Raw genomic sequence first — 22,660 nt, 5'->3', positions numbered from 1 at the left:
TGACCTTGGTGGAATAAAAGCATGAGTTGTGCGAGATGGGGATTCCAGCACAGGTGTTAACATGGAACACACGCATCCTACCACCTACCACCCCTCAGGTCTTTCTTGCTCTTTGCAGTGCTTCCATGCTTCTTTACACATTGGGAGAGGAGCCTGCACACACACAGACACAGGCACTCTGGATTTATACATGGACCACTAAGAAACAGCTGTTTCCAAACTAGCCAAAAAGGGTCTAATATCCCTTCTCTAGAAATGGAGCATATATTACCCATAAAGAAGATGAGTAGATTTTGCTGACATTCCCTTCAACTAATTTTGCCACTCAAATAGCATGTTTTTCCCAAATTCAGGACTACAGGGTCTTACAACCTATTTCAAGTTTCTTCACCTGCTGAGCCAGCATGGTAACCACCACCTCTGAGGCAGAAACATTCAAGTCCAACAGGTTTGCATAGGTTTATAGGACCTTTGGTATCTAATAAGTCTAAGGTATTTTGCAAGAATAGACCCCGAAAGAAGGAAGTGTGGCAGAAGGGCCAGGAGACCTCCTTGGATAGATAAGGAGCTGATGAGGAAAATTAGAGGGGAAAAAGAGGCTTATAAAAGGTGGAAGCAAGGACAGGCAGCCTGGGAAGAATACAGGGATGTTGTCTGGGAAGCTAGGGACCAGGTTAGGAAAGCTAAAGCCCAGTTAGAATTAAACTTGACTAGGGATGTGAAAGATAACAGGAAGGGATTCTATAGTTACATTGCAAATAAAAGACAGATTAGGGACAACGTGGAGCCTCCCAGGACGCTATCAGGAGAACTGTCTACCTTGGATTTTGAGAAGGCTAAGGCTCTTAATGATGTCTTTGCCTCAGTCTTCACTGGCAAATGCTCTGACCACACCACCCAAGTCTTGGAAGGCAGATGCAGGGACTGTGAGAATGAAGACCTTAGGCCCACTGTAGGAGAGGATCAAGTTCAGGACCATCTTAAGAACCTGTACATGCACAAGTCCATGGGACCTGATGAAATCCATCCATGAGTCCCAAAGGAGCTGGCAAATGAAGTTCCTAAGCCCCTGTCCATTATATGTGAAAAATCATGGCAGTCAGGTAAAGTTCCCGACAACTGGGAAAAGGGAAATATAACCCCCATTTTCAATAAGGGGAAAATTGGAAGACCCGGGAAACTACAGACCAGTCAGTTTCACCTCTGTGCCTGGCAGAATCTTGGAGCAGATTCTCCTAGAAGGCATGCTAAGGCACATGAAAAACAACAAGGTGCTTGGTGACAGCCAGCATGGCTTCACTAAAGGGAAATCCTGCCTGACCAATTTGGTGGCCTTCTATGATGGGGCTACAGAACTGATGGACAAAGGTAAAGCAGTTGACGTCACCTACCTGGACTTGTGCAAAGCATTCAACACTGTCCCACATGACATCCTTCTCTCTAAACTGGAGAGACATCAATTTGATGGATGGACCACTCGGTGGATAAAGAACTGCCTGGATGGCCGCAGAGTTGTGGTCAATAGCTCAATGTCTGGCTGGAGACCAGTAACGAATGGTGTCCCTCAGGAATCAGTGTTGGGACCTCTCTTGTTCAACATCTTTTTCGGTGACATGGACAGGGGGATTGAGTGCACCCTCAGCAAGTTTGCTGATGACACCAAGCTGTTCGGTTGATATGCTGGAGAGAAGGAATGCCATCGAGAGGGACCTCGACATGCTTGTGAGGTGGGCTGATGCCAACCTTATGAAGTTTAACCATGACAAGTGCAAGGTCCTACACCTGGGTTGGAGCAATCCCAGGCACAGCTACAGACTGGGCAATGAAGAGATTCAGAGCAGCCCTGTGGAGAAGGACTTGGGGATGTTGGTCCATGAGAAACTTAATATGAGCTGGCAGTGTGCGCTCCCAGTTCAGAAAGCCAACTGTATCCTGGGCTGCATCAAAAGGAGTGTGACCAGCAGGTCGAAGGAGGTGATCCTGCCCCTCTACTCTGCTCTTCTGAGACCTCACTTGGAGTACTGTGTACAGTTCTACTGTCCTCAACATAAAAAGGCAATGGAACTGTTGGAACAAGGCCAGAGGAGGGCCACGAGGATGATCAGGGGGCTGGAGCATGTCCCGTATGAAGATAGGCTGAGAAAGCTTGGGCTGTTCAGCTTGGAGAAGAGAAGGCTGTGTGGAGACCTCATAGCAGCCTTCCAGTATCTGAAGGGGGCCTATAGGCATGCTGGGGAGGGACTCTTCATTAGGGACTGTAGTGACAGGACAAGGGGTAACGGGTTTAAACGGAGGAAGTTTAGATTGAATATAAGGAGGAAGTTCTTTCCTGTTAGGGTGGTGAGGCACTGGAATTGGTTGCCCAGGGAGTTTGTGAATGCTCCATCCCTGATGGTGTTCAAGGCCAGGTTGGACAGAGCCTTGGGTGGCATGATTTAGTGTGAGGTTTCCCTGCCCATGGCAGGGGGGTTGGAAATAGATGATCTTAAGGTCCTTTCCAACCCTAACTATTCTATGATTCTATGATCGAGTGGGTATATCACATCCCCTACCATGCACCAGCCTCTGGAAAATCGAAAAGTAAAATGGGCTGTTAAAAACCACACTGAGAGCAATGGGTGGTGGGACTTTCAAACATTGGGATACACATTTACCAAAGGCCACCTGGTTGGCCAACACCAGAGGAACAGCATAACTGCTCCTGGTGCAGGGAATCCATGAGTTCAGGTGAGGTTTTTGGGATGCATATGTGGAGCAGCATCACAACAGGTAATAGAGTGTCCTGAGTTCAGCAGTAGCAGTCATTTTTCTCCTTCTTAGGAGCTGGTGCAGTGCTGTGGTTTTGACTTTCAGCCTGGGAACAGCGCTGATAACACCGATGTTTTTAGTTGTTGCTTAGTAATGTTTACTCTGTCCAAGGACTTTGTGAGTCTCATGCTCTACCAGGGAGGAGGGGAAGCCGGGAGGAAGCAGAGACAGGACACCTGACCCAAACTAGCCAAAGAGGTATTCCATACCCCAGCATGTCATGCCCAGTATATAAACTGGGGGCAGTTACCCGGAAGGGCTAGATCACTGCTCCGGTTGGGCTGGGTATCGGTCGGTGGGTAGTGAGTGGTTGTATTCTTTCCCCTTGTTATTTCCCTTATCTTTATTATTACTGGTGGTAGCAGCAGTTCTTTTGTGTTATCCCTTAGGTACTTGACTGTTCTTATCTCAACCCGTGGGAGTTACATTCTTTCGATTCTCCTCCCTATCCCTCTGGGAGCGGGGGGAGGAAAGGGGGGAATGAGTGAGCAGCTGTGTGGTTCTGGGTTGCTGGCTAGGCTTAAACTATGACATAGGGAATGATTGGTGCAAGGTAGATGCGTGTTAATTCTCAAGGGCTGCCGCGGGGGATATGAGAGGGAGGGTGTAGAACTGGAACAGTGGCCTTTGTTGTCTTTGGAGATTTCATTGAGGTCCACAGAGAGCTACGTTAGGAGACAGGAAAGAAATCATGTGTCAGTAGAACACAGGAGAAAAATATTTTCTCCTTATTTCTACAGAAGATAACTAATTTTTCATTTCCGTGATCTTGAATGAGTTTTACTTTCATCAGGAGGATCCTGAGATCAATGTTCCCCCCCCCCCCAGGATATGGGAAACCAGATTGCGCATCAACAAATCAGCTGAGAGGCTAGTTTGCTAGATATTGTAGTTGACAATGATGTAACAAAATGGAATTTTCCAAATTATTTTGAAAATGAAAAAAATGCCTTTTTTTCTTTTTCCCCCTTCCAGTGCCCATTTGCAGTGTTAAAATCTACACATAGCATCTGTGTATATTGGAGTGTACACCAAACTGACAAGGCCAGTGTTGCAAACCTGCTGTTGATGCAAGGAGGTGGATGTATGAAACCACAGTCATACAAGGATTGATCCATGTTACCAGTAAAACCTGCCAGGTTTCTTCTGATGCCCATGTATTGTAGAAAACTCACAGAAATGAGTATTGCAGTGACAGTGTCCTTACCAGTGGGGCTCTGCTTTATCTATTTTGTAAACCAAGCAAATCTCCATTGCCCATGCATCTTGAGTGAGTGCTCTCTATTGCTGAATTTTTGTCCCTGTATGAGGAAATAAACAGATACTGTTGAGCGTGACTTTTTGGCACATTGTACGGAATCTGGCCATTTTAGAAGGTCATAATGAGTCAGCTTCTGCAGAAAACAGATCCAGGTTTACTGTGATCACTGTTTGTAATGGTTTCCAGAGATCTGTTTTTCTCCCAAGAACTGCACTCCAATGGAAAAGGAGTAGTTTCTCCAATAGCAACAACATGCTGTTCCTTCCTGTCATGGCTTTCTGTGATTGTTCTGTGTCTCTGTGTTGAAGATGTGCCCAAGGAGCATAATCAGAACTTCATTAATGAAGCAAGGCAGACTGTTTTAGTCTTTTACATCTTCCACAAGAACAGGAGGCTAGACTTAAGGACATTTGTGTAACAGTAAAAGAGCGTGATACTCGCTGGGTATGAGTCTTGTCCCATTTAGGAAGACCGCAGACAAAATATGGCAAAATTGGGTTATAATAAGAATGTTTATTCACATAAATCTTGAATGTAACTTTTTTCCAAGAATTATCAAATTATATACACAATTAAATTTTTATTAAATAAGAATTAATGTATGCAATATTATGATAATCTTCTAAAGTATAATAAGTTTTTAACTTAAACAGCACTATGCACTGTGCCTCTGCTTCTTAGGGGACTAATTTTAAAAGTAAGGCATTGAGCAATTTAAAAGAAAATAATGAAATTCATCACTTAAGTAATTTAAACAAGCAAATAAATATCCCAACTGTGTTGATACCAGATTTAGCCTAATTTACCGGGGCTGCTTAGACTTCATCTTCTTAATTATTCCAACTTTGTGGCAGACTTAAGAAAGCAGAAAGACAAAATTATCTGCTATGAAGTTTCTTATGGTACTGTGTTACTGTACTGTGTTCACTAATGCACTCACTGGCAAAGCCAAGTTTTTTCCCTCTTAATTAGCAGAACAAAGGCAATCAAGACTGTTATATCATTGCTTCTCATAAGAATGCCAGAGATTTCAGAACACTTTGATTTTAATTGCTGAGCTGAGTGAAGTATGATGCATGTATCTCCTGATATAAAATGATGCAGCATAACTGATCAAATTCTGATATTTGTGATGCTTCTGTGCAAATGTATTATGGGAGAAGATGAAAATACCCTACTTCAAAATGAATTGACAAACGTCTTCAGTGGAGTGAAGATAAAGATTTTGACAGTGAACAAAAAAATAAAGGCAATGGCCCTTTATAAGCTTGTAACTCTAAGTGATGAAGTACCTTAAAAATATGCATAGTTTTGTTTTTTTGTATAGTAAAGAGGGTAAGCAATAGGTAGAACTGAAAAGATGGATTTTTCATATTAAAAATGTCAAGAAAATAATTCTTGAGGAAACTTTTAAGTGGGTAGAATTTGAACAAGGTTGTATTTATCAAGGCTGTAGAGAGGAATGTTGTAGGATTTATGATGTTATGTGATAAAGGCTTGATCAAGGCATTTAGTTGGATGGAAAGGAAAAGTTGTGTCCTAATAATGTCAGGCATGAAGAATGTGAAATTAGATTTGATGGAAGAAATAGAAAAATGAAACTTGAGTAATGGCCAAGCTGTAAGCCTAAACACATCACTGTTTGTGAAGATGAGTCAGGAGAAACAGGGAATGCCTGAAGGCAATAATGGAAAGGTATGCTTTGGTAAAACCAACTTCATTTAGTCTTATGGTTGGATGTACACATCAGAGAAAGGGACCATGATCTTAGTTGGGACTAGGAAGACAAAGCAGAAGGAAAAAAATTGGAGAGGTGTTGGTCTGAATGCAACAGTTCAAGTCATGCTAGACAGTGAATTTCCTTAAGAAGATGTATGGCTGAAACATTACAGCTTGCATGAGCACTGGCAGGTTCTCATCTGTGTCCAAGATCCATGTTCCCAGTGCACCAAGAAATGTCATCAGACACCTGGGGTTTCTGTCATGTCTTTCCCAAGGAGACCTTCACAGTGGAGAAAATGGAATGGGGTTTGCCTCTTTTCTGTTGCCTGAGTGGCATCAGTTAAGTGGAGTAGGGTAACGAATTATCCTCATAGATTGATCTGTTCCGTCATCTGTTCTAGATTTGCTGTGATAATCATGAGTTTGGCCTTTTGCCGTTACACTTAGATGATGTTTTTTGTTAGAGCCATCTCCTTTCATGGTTTTTGCTTTGACATTAAAACATATCTGTCTACCATGAAAATATAAATATATTTTACAAATCTATAAGAAACTAGTTAAACTTTGCAAGAGGAATGATGATGAAAATAAACATGTGACCCAATTGCACATGCAGGACTTTTTTCGGGCCTGTATTAATCTTAAAAGAATGCTAACACAAAACATTAAGATAAGAAACCTGAGACCAGTCTCCACCTACATAAAGTCCAGGAGCTCAATGCTGAGCTTTACTTGACCAGCAAGTATAGATGATATGTTATTAAATTGATTTAGATCTTATTGTTGTCATTTGGACAAGCATTCAGAGGATGTAAGGTTTTTTATTATTTATTTATTTATTTTTGTATTTTAGTGATAGGCTGAAAGTCAAACAGACATTTCTTATTTTTTGGCATAACTTTTAAAATTTTTCCCCTGGGAACTGTACATGACAACCACATTTTCTACGTGTGAAATGGAAATTATCTTCACAGGTATGGATGCTTCTTAATATTGAAAGTATAGATGTGCATAGGGCTTCTGCTCTATAAAGAAGGTGAGAAAACAAATAAGAACAAGTATTAATTCATGTACACAGCATTTTTTGTGTCTGCACAGCAGGTGAAAATGCTACATTAATGCTGGAAATATCTGTCCTGCTGTGTAGTTTTCCTTCCTTTTTATTACTTCAGTGTTTGGTCTCGTATGAATGCACCATACTTATTTGTATGTTATCATAACAGATTACTCTTTGCTTCTGGTTACCCATATAAAGAAATAGAGGCTCTGCATGAACTCAAAGTATTCAAATGAAAGACTAGTTTAAAAATATCTTGGTTTTCATAGTGCAATATATATACATACATTTTATATTTAGTCTAGGTTATTCATTGTACTCAAAAATGCTAAATAAAAAGAATGTTGTTACAATGTAACACCAAACACTTCTAAATATGGAAATGTCAGAAGCAGGGTTCACTCAGAATTTCCACGAGATTAAATTGAAAATTATCTAGACTGTGACTCAAAGCATCTAGCACCACTGAGCACTCTACATGTGAAAACAAATCCCATTATTTTAGTATCTGAAGATACACAGCACATTGCCAGTGCCACACCCTATTAGCAGGCTGGAGGTCAGCATCTGTGGAACATACAATTAATGAATACCTCTGGCAAGTCTGATTTAACCAAGTGGCTTAACTTTGTAGAAGCCTCACTGGAGCAGGATGAAATTTGATTTTTCAGGGAAGCACTTAGTTGGCCATAACAATCAGAATTTTCTTCCTATTGCTGCCCCTGACCAGCCTGACCCATGTTTTGGAAACCATTAGCTGTGGTCGTGGTACCACCATGGAGCCCAATAATGTGTTTTTGATCAATGCCTGACTTCACAGAGGAACTCAAATCTCTATGTGTACAGAGATGGAGAGTCTGTGCTTTTGCAGGAGTAACTTCCCAGTGATTAGTCCTGTCATAGCTCAAAACTTGAGCCGGGTGTCCAATATGAATGAGTTTGTTTTCAGGTAAAAAGTCTTACCTTGGTCTCCCAAGAACGCAACAGCTATAAGTCAGCTAAGGTAGGAACTTGTGATCACGATCCAAGCTCACGCTGCTGTCAAGTGTATGATGCTGCAAGATTTATGTGTCTTTCCAATAGTTTTCAGATGTGTTATTTTATTTGTAAAACGAAGGGAGATTACTGCAGTGGTGGTCCTGAGGCTGGCTGCAGACTTCATGTGTGCCTCTCCCGGCACCTCAGGCTGGTGGTGCTCTCCATCCCTCCGGCATGTTGTTGTCCTGCGCTAATGTTACAGGTGTCCAGGGCAGGGTCTTGCCCCATGTTCCCAAAGGACCTTACAAACAGAGATAATGATAAATCTGCCAATTTGTTATGAAATACATGATACTACATTATTTTAAATGCTAAATTTATTCAAATATGGGATACAGAAATCTCTGCAGACACAATTTTTCATTTTGTCTGTGCCCAAATTACTAGCTATTTGAAGCCTTTGTGTATGAATAATAGCGAAATCCTGAAAATGTGTGTTCCAGGGATTTACTCTGTTCTGGGTCTCCATTGGATCTTCAGTCATCTTAAGATATACCTTGTGAAAATAATTCCTCCCCCCATCCCAAATAAGAATAACAAGGAAAAAAAACATATAAAATTCTTAATTTGATAATTTGTCCTTGTGTCCTGGGTTCAGCTGTAGCAGTTATTTTTCTCCTTCCTAGTAGCTGGTGCAGTGCTGTGTTTTTGACTTACAGCCTCGGAACAACACTGATAACACCAATGTTTTTAGTTGTTGCTAAGTAATGTTTACTCTGACCAAGCACTTTCTGAGTCTCATGCTCTGCCAGGGAGGAGGGGAAGCCGGGAGGAAGCAGAGACAGGACACCTGACCCAAACTAGCCATAGGGGTATTCCATACCACAGAATGTCATGCCCAGTATATAATCTGAGGGGAGTCACATGGAAGGGCAGGTTGCTGCCCAGGTCAGTCTGGGTATCGGTCAGTGGGTAGTGAGCAATTGAATTGTGCATCACTTGTGTTTATTTTTTCCCCCTTTTCCTTCATAGTTTAATATTCTCTCCCCTTATTTCCCTGTGGGGGATTGGCTTGTCGAAAAAGGTCTCGTTCCCATCAACGAGCTGAAACAAGACATCTGTGTAGAACATGGTGCAGACTTCTCACGCCAGATAATGAGGAACTGAAGGACACCGGCAAACAGCAACATACTATGACCAATCACAGCCAAGGACACTAAGCGATAAGTGCATGAGAAAGAGGATGGGGGGGGGTGCACGGTGTAGCTGCAAAAATGTAGAGCTTACGCAATGCCTTATTTGTGCCAGAACAAATCAAGTGCCTAGTATTTGCATATTTACTGTTATATTAACCAAAGGTAGAAGCCCAATAAACGAAACTTGCTGGTAACTCATATTGAGTCGTCCAAGTCTTCCTTTCACGACAAATGGTGACCCCGACGTGATACTTGTCTTCGCTTGGATAGTAACAACACCACGGCCGTGAAAACTGGCACTTGGCTCCGATTTTGCCCCGGAGGGTCAAAGCGGCGCATCGCGCAAAAGGACGACTGTATAGACGGGATCTGGGCGCCGCCGGACTTGCAGTGGCTGTATCAACAGTGTTGCACCAAGGAGGAGGAGCAGCCGAACCCTCGTAGGGCAACGGAGCACGAGCACCTTAAAAGGGGGTATGGAGAGGCAAGCTGCCCTAAATTTATTAAATTGCTTTTTAGAAAAGCGCGGTATTAAAGAGACAGACTTAAATTTAATGTTGAAATGGTCGAAGACGCATTATCCAGAGGCTGATGAGTCTACCGTATCTGAGGTCTCTTTGTGGAATGGTGCACGAGTTAAGTTGTGGGACACAGCCACAAAAGGCAGTGACACTGTGAAACATTTGTTAGTCATTTGGAGAACTATTTTAGAGACGTTAAAGTCAAAAAGTGAGATCGTGAAACCCAGTGCCCCCCCACCCCCACCCCTGGCCACCCCTGAGCCTCTGCCAGTTGCCACCACATCTGCAAAGCCTGAGGACAGAGATGAAGACAGTCTTTTTGACCCGGACCCTATTAACCCCAAGAAGGAGCCTGTGCGTGCTCATCAGGCTGCTGTTGCTGCTTCTGAAGTTCTGACGCCTGTTAATTCTGATGCTGACCTGGATGATCCTTTTGACATGGAGCCAGAAAAGAAGCCTAATTTATATCCCCCAGATCCTCATGATAAATGGGCGGCTGTAAAGGGAGAAGCAAGATGGGTGTGGGATGCAGATGTATTGTGTGCTTTCCCTGTGATGTATGTGCTGGATCAAGACCCACGGTGGGAAGGTCTCTCGTATGCCCTTATCAGGGGTATCGGGAGGACTGTGGCAGACCGTGGACTTGCGGTCCCATATACAACTCATTTGATACAGTCTCTCTGTGATACTCATGTACTAGAAATTGACAAATATGTCTATGATTCTATTGATGCTTGGAAACCTTTATAGATATTGCTGGCCACTTCTTCTGACATAGGCTGGCCACCTGTGTCAGAATGAGTGTGCATTTTGGTCAGTATAAAAGCCCAAGCCTCATGCGATGTGGGGGAGGCAGAGCCTCTGCGGGGACGCTCGCTAGGGCTGAGCCTGCCACCTCACAGTGCGATGATGCTTGTTGGAGCTGGTTTCCTGATAGTCTTCACAGAGTCCTTGTGCCACGTTCTGTACGTGGGACTGTGTAGTGGGAGTAATGATTGTCTGGATTTTGTGTTTCAAATATTGTAGTTGTGTGAAATGTGCTTGTGGGATCCCATATGCATACGTATGTGTGTGTGTGTGATGAGAGCAGATGGTGTTCTATGTATTTTTTTGTTATCGTATTCATGTAAAAATTTTTAACAGGTAGTGGTTTAACATTTCAGGCAAGAAAGGGTTAATGCAAAAGTGTGGTTGCTGACAGGTATTTATGGTTGCTGATGAAGCAGGCAGGCAGCTGTAGCTGCTCCTGAGCAGGCTGCTGTTTGTAGCTGTGCAAAGCAGGGTGAACAACTTTTGAAAAAAAAAAAAAAAAAAAAAAAAGACAGAAGAAAAAAAAAAGGTAAAGTTGCATAGCACAGGTAGACAAATGCGAATCCAGGTGATAGATTGGAAATCTATTCAGAGAGAGGCTCTGTCAAACAATGATTCTGATTGTTTGCAGGCGTTGCAGGAAAAGATTCTCGCCTTTCCTGTTAAGTACCAGATTAACGCTCAAGGTCAGGCAGTAAATGCTGAAAAGTCTCCCTTAAATTGGAAATTGCTATCTCAGTTAAGGCAAACTGTTTTTTCTACAGGCATTCAGTTTGAACCCACTAGGCAAATGTTGTCATATATTTGGGGAACAGATTTGCTGTTATATTAAAAGTATTGTGAAATTAATCCTCACCCCTTCGCAGTTGTTGTTATGGAACATATATTGGCAGAAAGCCTGTCAAGAGGCAGTTGCAGTTCAGCAAGGCCAGGGAGATCCCCTGATTGGGGTGCAATTACAACACCTGATGGGAACTGGACAGTTCTCCACTAAGGAGGCTCAAGTCCAGCTAGGTTCAGAATTGTTAAAAGAATCTATGAGACTAGACTTGCGAGCTCTATCACAGATTAAAGATACTACTGCAGCTCCTGCCTACATGAAAGTGACACAGAAAAAGGACGAGCCCTTCAGTACCTTTGTGGATAGGGTAGCTGATGCTATAAGGAAGTCAGGTACTCCAGAATACATGCATGGTATTTTACTGCGTCAGTGTGCAATACAGAACTGTAATGATGCTGTAAGGCAGATACTTGTTCAGTTACCTGCAAATGCCACTGTAGAAGAGATGTTAGAACGAATGGCACGGGTACCTATGGGGCATCAGGCAATGTTGGTTGAGGCAGTAAAAGCAGTGGGAGAGGCAATTCAAAAAAAGTCATTTGCAAGTATTAGCGGCCTTGGCACCTTTGCAAGCCACCGGTATGGTCAAGGGTCCTCGATGTTTTAGATGTGGTCAAAATGGGCACATGAGAAAAGATTGCCACCACTCGGTTTGGTGCCCTAATTGTCAAATGGACAACCATTGTGCTGCTACCTGTCGACATAAACAGAACCTGTCGGGAAACAGGCAGCGGAGCACCAAGACCCGTCGCGCGATGATCCCAAGCATGGGTCCTACAGCCCCTGCACCTCAACGTGTGTACGCAGCAAATCAAACTCCATCGCCCTGCAACCAGCCACCACCGGCAGCCTCGGAATGGATTTGGCAACCACAGCAGATACTACCTTATATGATAAGACCGTGTCATTGCTCTCTACCGGAATGTATGGTCCTCTGAATTTAAATAATAAGCCTATAGGAGCCTTGCTACTGGGGAGATCATCATCTGCGTTGAAAGAACTATTCATTGTTCCAGGTGTCATTGATGCTGATTATATGGGTGAAATTAAGATTATGGCAAAGACTGACTATCCTCCTCTGCATATACCAAAAGTCACACGCATAGCACAACTTGTGCCCATTTCGCAGTTAATATCAGGAGCACATCAAACCGTTCGTGGCACCGGTGGTTTTGGATCTACCAGAGGACTCGCCCTATTTTCTCTATCAATGGCAACCCGCCCAGAGATTACAGCAATATTAACTTGAGGAAATCACTCGATATCTTTGACTGCATTGCTTGACTCTGATGCCGATATTACCCTAGTTTCTCTGAGTAAGTGGCCATCCGCTTGGACGTTAAAAGAAACATTCAGACATAATAGATGTTCAAGAGCGGATTTCCTTAACATTGTATACGTTAAATTATCTATGTATCTTTGGTGATGAACAAACTCCAGCGGTTGTTAAGCACTTTGTACAAACAGAAGCGCAAAAGATAAAGCCTTCTTTTAAGGCGTACTATCGAGATCCTAATACAGGTTTGTGGCAGGGACCGGCAGTAGTATATCTGGGCCGTGGTTACGCCTGTGTTTCTGCTCCCGCAGGACCCTTGTGGGTACCATCCAAGTGGCTAAGACCGGCTGCTGCAGAAGCTCCAGTGACGGTATCTCCGAGCTAGTGTATGGACCCTGACTCGCAGGCCCGGGAGGAGTGTCGCTTGCGCCGAGCGCTACAGCCACTAATAGAAGAACTTAACTCCTTAATCAACACAGAGCTTTCATTGAACACGGTCGCCCTCCTAGATCCGGTCCATGGCCACAGGCATATAGTGGTACAACTGAGATTGGTGATACAACAAGTGCTTTGATAACTCTGTAGTTTTTGTCATCAGTGTGACCCTACAGTAGAATTGTATTGTGGTGGTTGTCAGTCTATAAGATATCTTTGCCACAGTTGGCTGAAACAAAGACTTTTTGTATAGTCTGTCGAAATAACTTTTATGTAACCCGCTTATAGCGCTTCGGAAATATTTAGCTGATTTTAGAAGTACAGATTTTGAATTACTCAAGTTATTTGAAAATCGAGGTTCGCTTCATAGAACTACATATACATTTGCTTTACAAGCTGCTTTGCCGTTATAGGTCTCATAATTATAGGGGGCTTGTTGCTTGGTTGTGCTTTGCAGTGTTGTTCTGCTTGTTTACAACGACTCCTGACTCAGTCCTTATTCCTTCATAAAGAAAAACGGGGGAATTGTGGGGGATTGGCTTGTCGAAAAAGGTCACGTTCCCATCAACGAGCTGAAACAAGACATCTGTGTAGAACATGGTGCAGACTTCTCACGCCAGATAATGAGGAACTGAAGGACACCGGCAAACAGCAACATACTATGACCAATTACAGCCAAGGACACTAAGCGATAAGTGCATGAGAAAGAGGATGGTGGGGGGGTGCACAGTGTAGCTGCAAAAATGTAGAGCTTACACAATGCCTTATTTGTGCCAGAACCAATCAAGTGCCTAGTATTTGCATATTTACTGTTATATTAACCGAAGGTAGAAGCCCAATAAACGAAGCTTGCTGGTAACTCATATTGAGTCGCCCAAGTCTTCCTTTCACGACATTTCCCTAATCATTATTATTAGTATTAGTTTTGTATTATACCTTAGTTATTGGACTGTGGGATTTACATTCATTTGGTTCTCTTCCCCATCTCTCCAGCAGTGGGGGGAAGAAGGGGGGGAGTGAGCGAGCAGCTGCATGGTTTTCAGTTACCGGCTGGGCTTAAACCACTACAAGTCCTTTGTGGCACCCAACGTGGGGCATGAAGGGTTGAGATAATGACAGATCTGACCTGAGTGTGTCAAAATGTATTTGTGATAAGCATTCATTGTTTTGGATTAATAGTCACTCATCACAATGTTGATTTATTTGCTCTCAGAGTTTCAGCATGTTATACCTTATTTGCAGCCAGGATTTACTGTTTTAGTGTTTATTAGTTTTGGGAGCTGGGCTAAGGTTCTAGTTTTGTTGTATTTTATGATAATGGCTTGTGATACAGTAGAATTATTGATCATGAAACTGCTCTGGTACGTGTTCTCAGTGTGGCCTTCACCTCTACAATTACACTTATTTTTTTCTTTTTTCTCCTCTCTCTCTCCTCTCCCCCCCCCCCCAGGGGTCAACCTATGGAGGAGCCATCCTCCTGTGCCTTTTGCTCCCCCACCAGGTTTACAGCAGCATTTGAGAATTTTAAAGATCATGAATATCCTTTGAGTAGCCTTGAAACCAGCCTGCTCCTTTTTCTGGGAATCAGCATTTTGCCGAATATAGTTCAGGTCTTGTCTAAGGTCAAACAACTATCTAAGAATATCACCAGATCATCTTCCCCAAGGCTGGACAGTCATGAGTGGCAGGGTGTGTGGGATAGTATGGGCAAGTATCTAGGCCAGTTGGCCCCTCCAGTGCTTTGGAACTTCACCCCTGAACAGGTGCAAAATCTGGATAAACTAGTAAAACACTTAAACAAGGTGTGCTGTCATCCTGGCAATACCACAGAGGGAGCAATTGTACTGTGCATCACTTGTGTTTATTGAGGGGTTTCCCCTTCCCTTTTTAGATTTATATTCTCTCCCCTTATTTCCCTTATTATTATTGTTAGTAGTTTAATATTACACCTTAGTTACTGGATTGTTCTAATTTCTCCCCATAGAATTTACATTCTTTTGATTCTCCTCTCCGTCCTGCTTGGAGCAGGGGGAGGAAGAGGAGAGTGAGCAGCAGGGGGAAGAAGGGGGGAGTGAGCGAGTGACTGCGTGGTGCTGAGTTACTGGCTGGGCTTAAACCATGGCTATCTTAAAAGCAGAAAAAGGCAAGTTGTGCCCATTCATGTCTGTCTTTCATTTTGCCAGGCACTGCAAGGCTGGTCACAAACTTGGACATAGATGTATTTTCTATAATTATTTTTCTGGAGGTGGTTTTAGGGAACAGCACACAGGTGTAATGTTTTACAGTGAAGTGGAACCAAAGAATTTAATTCTCCAGTTCTGCTGTCCCATGCCCATGTACCAGTTACTTGCACAAGTTTTATCTTATCCTGCTGGTCTTCAGGAATTGACATTGTAACTCCTCAGAAAAACAGAGCAGTTTCAATGTACACTCGTGTCTTCCTTCATGGTGGTCCTTTATGAATGCTTCCAAATGAAATATTCATCCTAAGAACGTGAGACAGCAATACCTTATGTGAGGTTTGCATCTTCCATTTCCAAGTGCTGCAAAGAAAAATGGAAAGCTGTTTCCCATCAGGTATGTGATGTGGGAGCTTGTGTGAAGCTGTTTTCCATCAGGTATGTGATGTGGGGGCTTGTGTGATGAATGCTGGAGTAATCTTCAGGACTGTCTCTGCCTTGCATGGCCAAAGCCACTGGAGCTATTGTGCTCCATGGGCCTCACATTGCTACTGGAGCGGTCAGCCTGTTACCTAACAGTGACCATACTTCATCAGCTCAGAATCATAGGATCATAGAAGAGTTAGGGTTGGAAAGGACCATAAGATCATCTAGTTCCAACCCCCCTGCCATGGGCAGGGATGCTAGACCCTAGACCATGATGCCCAAGGCTCTGTAGTTGTTTAAGCCCAGCCAGCAACCCAGAACCTCGTAGCCGCTCGCTCACTCCCCCCGCTCCCGGAGTACCAGTACCTAAGGTATAACACAAAACCATTACTACTACCACCAATAATAATAATGATAAGGGAAATAACAAGGGTAGAGAATACAACTCCTCAGCTTGTTTCTTAAGTTTCTGTGTTGTGAATTGGAATTCCAATCAATGGGAGATCCAGGCTTTCTCCTGATTTAGGCAACTATGCACATACCCAACAGTCACTACGATTAAAAATATTAGTAACATTATGCACTAATTTCAGGTACAAATTCTGGTCCCAAGCTTGTGCGCCAGTTATCACATAAGTCCAAATCATGATCGACGCAATCTCATATGTAAGGGTCCTGAAGGTTCGATCTGCCATGTTTTCCGTGGCTCTGGTGCTTTCTTTACTCTTGAATAATGTATCCAAGCAGGTTGTTCCTTTATCTTCACTGCTGTAAAGGTGGTCAGTAATCTCTTGTACGGTCCGCTCCACTTCTCCTGTAGAGGATCTCCTGAAAAATTCTTAACATAAACCCAGTCTCCAGATCTGAAAGGGTGAATCGGATAATCCAAACCTCTTGCTCTTGTCCCTACTACTCTCTTATTTATCTCTTCCAACTGTTTTCCTAAATTAATCAAAAACTGTCGGAGATAGCCTTCTCCCACTTCCTGAAGACTTTCCCCTTTAAACTGGGATTGATATGGTCTTCCATACAAAATCTCAAATGGGCTAACCTCTTCTTTCGACCGAGGTTTAGTTCGAATTCTTAATAGAGCCAGTGGTAACGCCTGGTACCAATATAAATTTGTTTCTTGACATATTTTACTAATCTGTTGTTTAATCAGATGGTTCATTTTTTCTACTTGCCCACTGGCTTGAGGCCTGTATGGAACATGTAGTTGCCAATCGATTTCTAATTTTTTGCTAATTTCTTGTAACAATTTTGCACTAAAGTGTGAACCCCGGTTGGAAGAAATTGTCGCTGGTACCCCAAAATGAGGTATTATTTCATTTAATAATGTCTTAATCACCTGTCTTGCATTATTTATCCTACAAGGGAATGCTTCTGGCCAGCCTGAAAAAGTATCCGTTAACACCAACAAATATCGATAACCCCCTTTTCTTGGTAATTCAGAAAAATCTATTTGCCACTGCTGTCCTGGATAATTTCCCAATTGTCCCAATTTGATTTCTATTTTCAGTTTTAGGATTATTCTTAAGACATAGCTGACATTGTTTTGTTACTAATTGAACTGTGGTGTATAGATTCCTTCCTACAACTTGTTTATCTAAATATTTATGTAAAGAGTTGCTACCCCAATGAGTCTTATTATGTTCTTCCTGAACTAACTTCCAGAGTTGGTTATAGGGGATTACAATTCGCCCATCAGGTATTTGAACCCAACCCTCTTTATTTTCTTGTCCCTTTAAATCTTCAATCAATTTTCTATCCTCTGTTGATTATCTAGGTTTAGATTTTTCAATTATTAATTTGCCGTCAGGGATTAAGGACATGATTTGAGATTGTTCAGCTACTCGTTTGGCTTCAAAATCAGCCAAATTATTTCCAATTTCCTGATCAGAGTCACCTTGTTGATGTCCTTTACAGTACATAATAGCTACTTCTTCAGGTAGCTGAACAGCTTCTAGCAATTGTAGAATTTCTGCCGCATGTTTAATCTGTTTCCTTTGTGTGTTCAAAAGTCCTCGTTCTTTCCAGATAGCTCCATGTGCATGTACCACGCCAAATGCGTACTTAGAATCAGTCCAAATATTTATCCTTTGATCTTTAGCCAATTCCAGGGCTCTCGTTAATGCTATTATTTCTGCCTTCTGGGCAGAGGTGTTTGCAGGTAAAGGCTTAGCTTCTATTACCTGTGAAGTGGTGGTAATGGCATATCCTGCCTTTCGTTCACCATTTTTCACAAAGCTACTGCCATCAGTGAACCAAGAATCAGCATCTTCCAGAGGTTTTGCTTTCAAGTCTGGCCGGCTTGAATAGACAGTCTCTATGGTGGCCAAGCAGTCGTGTGTTAGTGGTTCTGTTGATTGTTCCTGCAAAAAGGATGCTGGATTCACAACATTAGTGACCACAATTTCTATATCATCCTGTTCTACAAGGGTGGCCTGGTATTTTAAAAAACGTGAAGGAGATAACCAGTGGGCTCCTTTCTGCTCCAGGACTGCTGATACCGCATGGGACACTAGCACAGTAATCTTCTGTCCCAAGGTGAATTTGCGAGCCTCTTCAATATTCATGATGACTGCGGCCACAGCTCTTAGGCATCCGGGCCATCCTTTGCTCGCTTCATCCAGTTGTTTTGAAAAATACACCACTGCTCTTCTGTATGGTCCTAGTTTCTGAGCAAGGACCCCCAAGGCTATTCCTTGTTTTTCATAGGAATATAGCCAAAATGGTTTAGTTACATCCGGAAGTCCCAGAGCTGGAGCTCTCATTAGCTCTATCTTTAAATTTCTAAAAGCCCCCTCTGCTTTATCAGTCCAGTCCAAAGAGGGAGGGTTTCCCTTCAACAGTTCGTATAGTGGTCTTACCAGAACTCCATAATCATGGATCCAAAGTCTGCACCATCCAGTCATTCCCAGGAATGTCTGGAGCTCCTTGACGGTTGATGGTCGAGGAGTCTGGCAAATGGCTTCTTTTCTGGCAGTTCCAAGTTCTCTCTGTCCTCCTGTTATTTCATATCCTAGATAGGAAACTCGGGTTTGGATTAGTTGGGCTTTTTGTCTGGATACCCGATAACCATTCAGTCCCAGAAAATTCAATAATTCCACTGTCCACTGGATACATTCTTCCTTTGTTTCTGTAGCAATTAACAGGTCATCCACGTATTGTAACAGAGTCCCCGTCTGAGTAGGTGGCTTCCAGGATTCTAGTTCTCGTGCTAACTGATTTCCAAAAATTGTTGGACTGTTTTTAAACCCCTGAGGTAATACCGTCCAAGTTAATTGGGTTTTTCTTCCTGTATCAGGATTTTCCCCATTCAAAAGCAAATAAATTTTGGCTTTCTTTGGCTAATGGCAAGCAAAAGAAAGCGTCCTTTAAATCCAGGACGGCAAACCATTTCTGATTTAGTTTTAGTTTGGTCAATAAAGTATATGGATTAGCCACCACAGGGTGAATATCTTCTACTATTTTATTTATTGCTCTTAAATCTTGAACTAGCCTATAGCTTTTCCCATCTGCTTTCTTTACTGGTAAAATGGGTGTGTTATATTCCGATTCACATTCCACTAATAAACCATATCTTAAAAAATTATCAATTATTCCTTTAATTCCCCTTCTATCTTGTATTCTTAAAGGATACTGTTTTATTCGAACTGGGCAGGCCCCCCTTTTTATTTCAATTTTAATAGGCAAAGCATTTTTTGCCTTACCTGGAATTTCTGATGCCCAAACTCCTGGATATACCTGATTGAGGATTTCTTCTATTTCAGGTGAATTGGATCTCTCGATTTCCTGTTGAATTAATGACACACTCATAGCTTCAATTAATTGGTCCTCTTTTACTTTTAGTTCTATTTCACCTCTTTTGAAAGTTATAATCGCCTCCAAATGTTCTAATAAATCTCTTCCCAATAATGATTTGGGTGAATTTGGCATATATAGAAATTTATGTACCCCAATTTGTTTTCCTATCTTATATTTTAAAGGTTTTAGAAAGAATGCCTTTTCCTGACGGCCAGTAGCTCCCACAACCATTACAGACTCTTTTCCTTTAAATGTCAAATCTTGATTCAGAACTGAATAAGTTGCCCCAGTATCTATGAGAAATTCCACTTCTTTTTCTGTGGCCCCTAGCTTGATTTTAACCAGTGGATCCGCTAGGGTAGATTCCCCAGGTCCCCGTCAATCTAATTCCAATTCAGTGGTCAATTGAGTTTGCTGTTTTCTCTGTGGACATTCCCACTTCCAGTGTCCAAATCCTTTGCAGTTTGCACATTGATCCTGACTAAGGGGAGTTCTCCTATAGTCCCCCCCTCTGCCTCTCATTCCCATTCCTCAGCCATGATCTCTGCCTCTCATTCCCATTCTTCGGCCATGACCTCTGCCCCTCATTCCACTATATCCCTCATTCACTTGTCCCAATGCTGCAATTGTAGCTGTCGTTACAACCTTTCCTAATTTCTTTTCTTTAACTTGTTCTCTATTTCTGTATACTTTCCAAGCCACTTCCAGTAACTTTTCCATATCTCTTATTTCAGTCACAGATAACTTTTGAAGCTTTTGCCTGATATCATCCGATGACTGCCCCACAAAGGAATTTGCAAGCTGTAATTTTCCTTCCTCTGAGGAAGGATCCAGTGTGGTGCATTTTCGCAGAGCTTCTCTGAGCTTATCCAGAAACTCTGTCGGTGACTCCCTCGGCCCCTGTCTTATTTCAAACAGCACCGACCAATTTACCGCTTTAGGAACAGCATTTTCAAGCCCATATTTAATCCAATTCTGATATCTCTTTAAAGACGCATAATTTTCATCATCATCGTAATCCCAATTTGGGGCTGTAAGGGGAATATGATCTTCAACTCTCCCCTCTATCGCCCCTGCAGTAATCTGAGCATTTACCTGAGTACAAGCAGTTTTTATAACCAATTGTTTTTCTGTCTCTGTTAATGCATCCAGGATTACATCTATATCTTTCCAGTCAGGATCCTGGCTTTTTACCAGTATCTCAAATTTCTTCGCTACCCCTATAGGGTCATTTCGATACTCTTTTGCAATCTGCTTCCAATTATCCAAATCTCCTAAAGAAAAATTCACTTTTATTTTAGTACGTCCCTCCGGTCCCATTGCTTCCCTCAGAGGGGCTTGCAGGACAGTCTTAGTTTTACTACGAATCCGGGCAGCAACAGGAGAGGAGGAAATTTGCTTTACACTTTGTTCTTGTTTTACACTTTGTTCTTGTTCCTCAGCTGAATCAGAGGATTCCTCCTCAATCAGAGGTGGTCTCTGATCCGGTACTTTTGGGGAAACATAATTCTCCATTCTATCTTCCACCCTATTATCCTCAGCTTGTTTCTTAAGTTTCAAACAAATTTCCCCAATATCACAACCAGAACAGCATCTTTGCAATCTGTTCCCTGCCTGCTTCCTTTCTTTTTCTAAAGCCAAAATTAAAGGATCCAAAGGTGCTATATTAATTCCACTTTCTTTCTGCCATTCTGGGTGATTTCGCAATGTGAAAAACATATCTGCATATATTACTTCATCCCATTTTCCTTGCCGCCTCAAAAACAACATTAATTGCAACAATGTATTATAATTCAGAGTTCCATTTTTAGGCCATTTTTCCTGATCCTCCAGAGTGTACAAAGGCCACCACTGGTTACAGTATTTTATCAATGTTTTCTTATTTACTGAGGCCCCAGGAGACCCTCCCAATTCCTTCCAGTGAGCCAAAATGCACCCTAAAGGACTCTTTTTCATAATCTCCCCACTCTGCTGATTTCCCATTATCAAGCTCTCACTCACACACACTAAGGATCCCACAGACACACTCCACACAGTTACAACACTTGAAACAAATACAGAGACTAAAATTCTATCAAACAGCACACAATTAATAATACAGTTCACTAATACCAAAATCACACGACCAAAATCAGCACCGTAACAAGCCACAAAACAAATTGACCAGTAAGATTCAAAACCGTTTCCACAAGACACCCCCTGTGTCTTGCAGGACCCAAAACCACAAGAAGCCCCCTGCTTCTCGTGGGTGTATACCAAACGGACGCTAGCAGCCGGGTATACGCCTTTACCTACGAGATTTCCTATCTCGATTTACGGAAGGCTTCCAAACCATGCGTACGCTTACCAAACCAAACCAAACCGAGATGCCCCCTGCACCTTACAGACTATATATAAAAAAAGAATACCTTTTTATGAAGATGGTCCTTGTCTGCCCCGCAGTGATCCAAATGAGTCGAGGGGTCCCTCTGGGGAAAAATTCCCGAGGGCCCTAGGGAGCCCTGTCCTCAGCGGGTCCTGCAGCCGAGCAGAGAGGGTCCCATCTGGGTCGCCAGATTGATTCGGAGAAAACTCCAGGAACAAACTTGCCAACAAAGTTTTCAAGCTGACAAGCAGGTATTCTTTATTGCGGCGCCGAGAGACACGGGGGATAGCTCCACCTAACGTGTGTCTCCCCAGTTGCCACACACACTGTCCTTTTATAGTCACTGGGCATACATACATATTCATGAGGCTACGTATTGATTACATCATTTTCCAGAAAGCTCCCCGCATGCGTACAGAATTGTGGTGGTGGTCTCTGAGGGTCGTTTACTTCTTCCAACAATCTTCATCACTTCTGGCAGCCTTTGAAGCATGCGCAGTAGATGTTTATACCAGTTTAATTGGTTCGTTAGCACCAGAGACTCCTATCCTCCTACTTATCAGTTAGTTTAGCTGTAGCCCATCCTGGACACCTGGCGTTCCCAGATACTCCTTATCCCTGTATCCTGTTTTTCTGGACTATTTTTCTTAAAACTATGTCAACTATAACGATTTATCTTGTGAGAGAATTCTCAGTGTGTTCTTTAGTTGTACTCTATTTTTTTTTTCTTCCTGCACCTCAGTAATTTTCCACTGCTACTGTTACAAAGCTGCTAAACTTAACATTACTCAAAACTAATTCTAAAGGTTTATATATATTCCATTTTGTAATTTTGTGCCCCCCTTGTCTCACTACCCACCGACCAATACCCAGCCCAACCAGAGCAGTCATCTAGCCCTTCCAGGTAACTGCCCCCAGTTTATATACTGGGCATGACATGCTGTGGTATGGAATACCTCTTTGGTCAGTTTGGGTCA

General features: G+C 42.5%; 1 long non-coding RNA gene across 1 annotated transcript; it reads right to left on the bottom strand.

Moving 5' to 3' along the window:
- Positions 1 to 6,603: 6,603 nt before the first annotated feature.
- On the bottom strand, positions 6,604 to 21,937 carry LOC136004212 (uncharacterized). The gene is made up of 4 exons (XR_010608286.1): positions 21,727 to 21,937; positions 19,225 to 19,306; positions 7,812 to 8,127; positions 6,604 to 6,816 (listed from the first exon to the last, which is right to left on the bottom strand). It is a non-coding gene; the product is annotated as an uncharacterized LOC136004212 (long non-coding RNA).
- Between the last annotated feature and the right edge of the window lie 723 nt (positions 21,938 to 22,660).

This window comes from Lathamus discolor, chromosome W (genome assembly GCF_037157495.1).
Source record: "Lathamus discolor isolate bLatDis1 chromosome W, bLatDis1.hap1, whole genome shotgun sequence".
NCBI lineage: Eukaryota > Metazoa > Chordata > Aves > Psittaciformes > Psittacidae > Lathamus > Lathamus discolor.
This window is presented reverse-complemented; position numbering and strand designations above follow the sequence as displayed.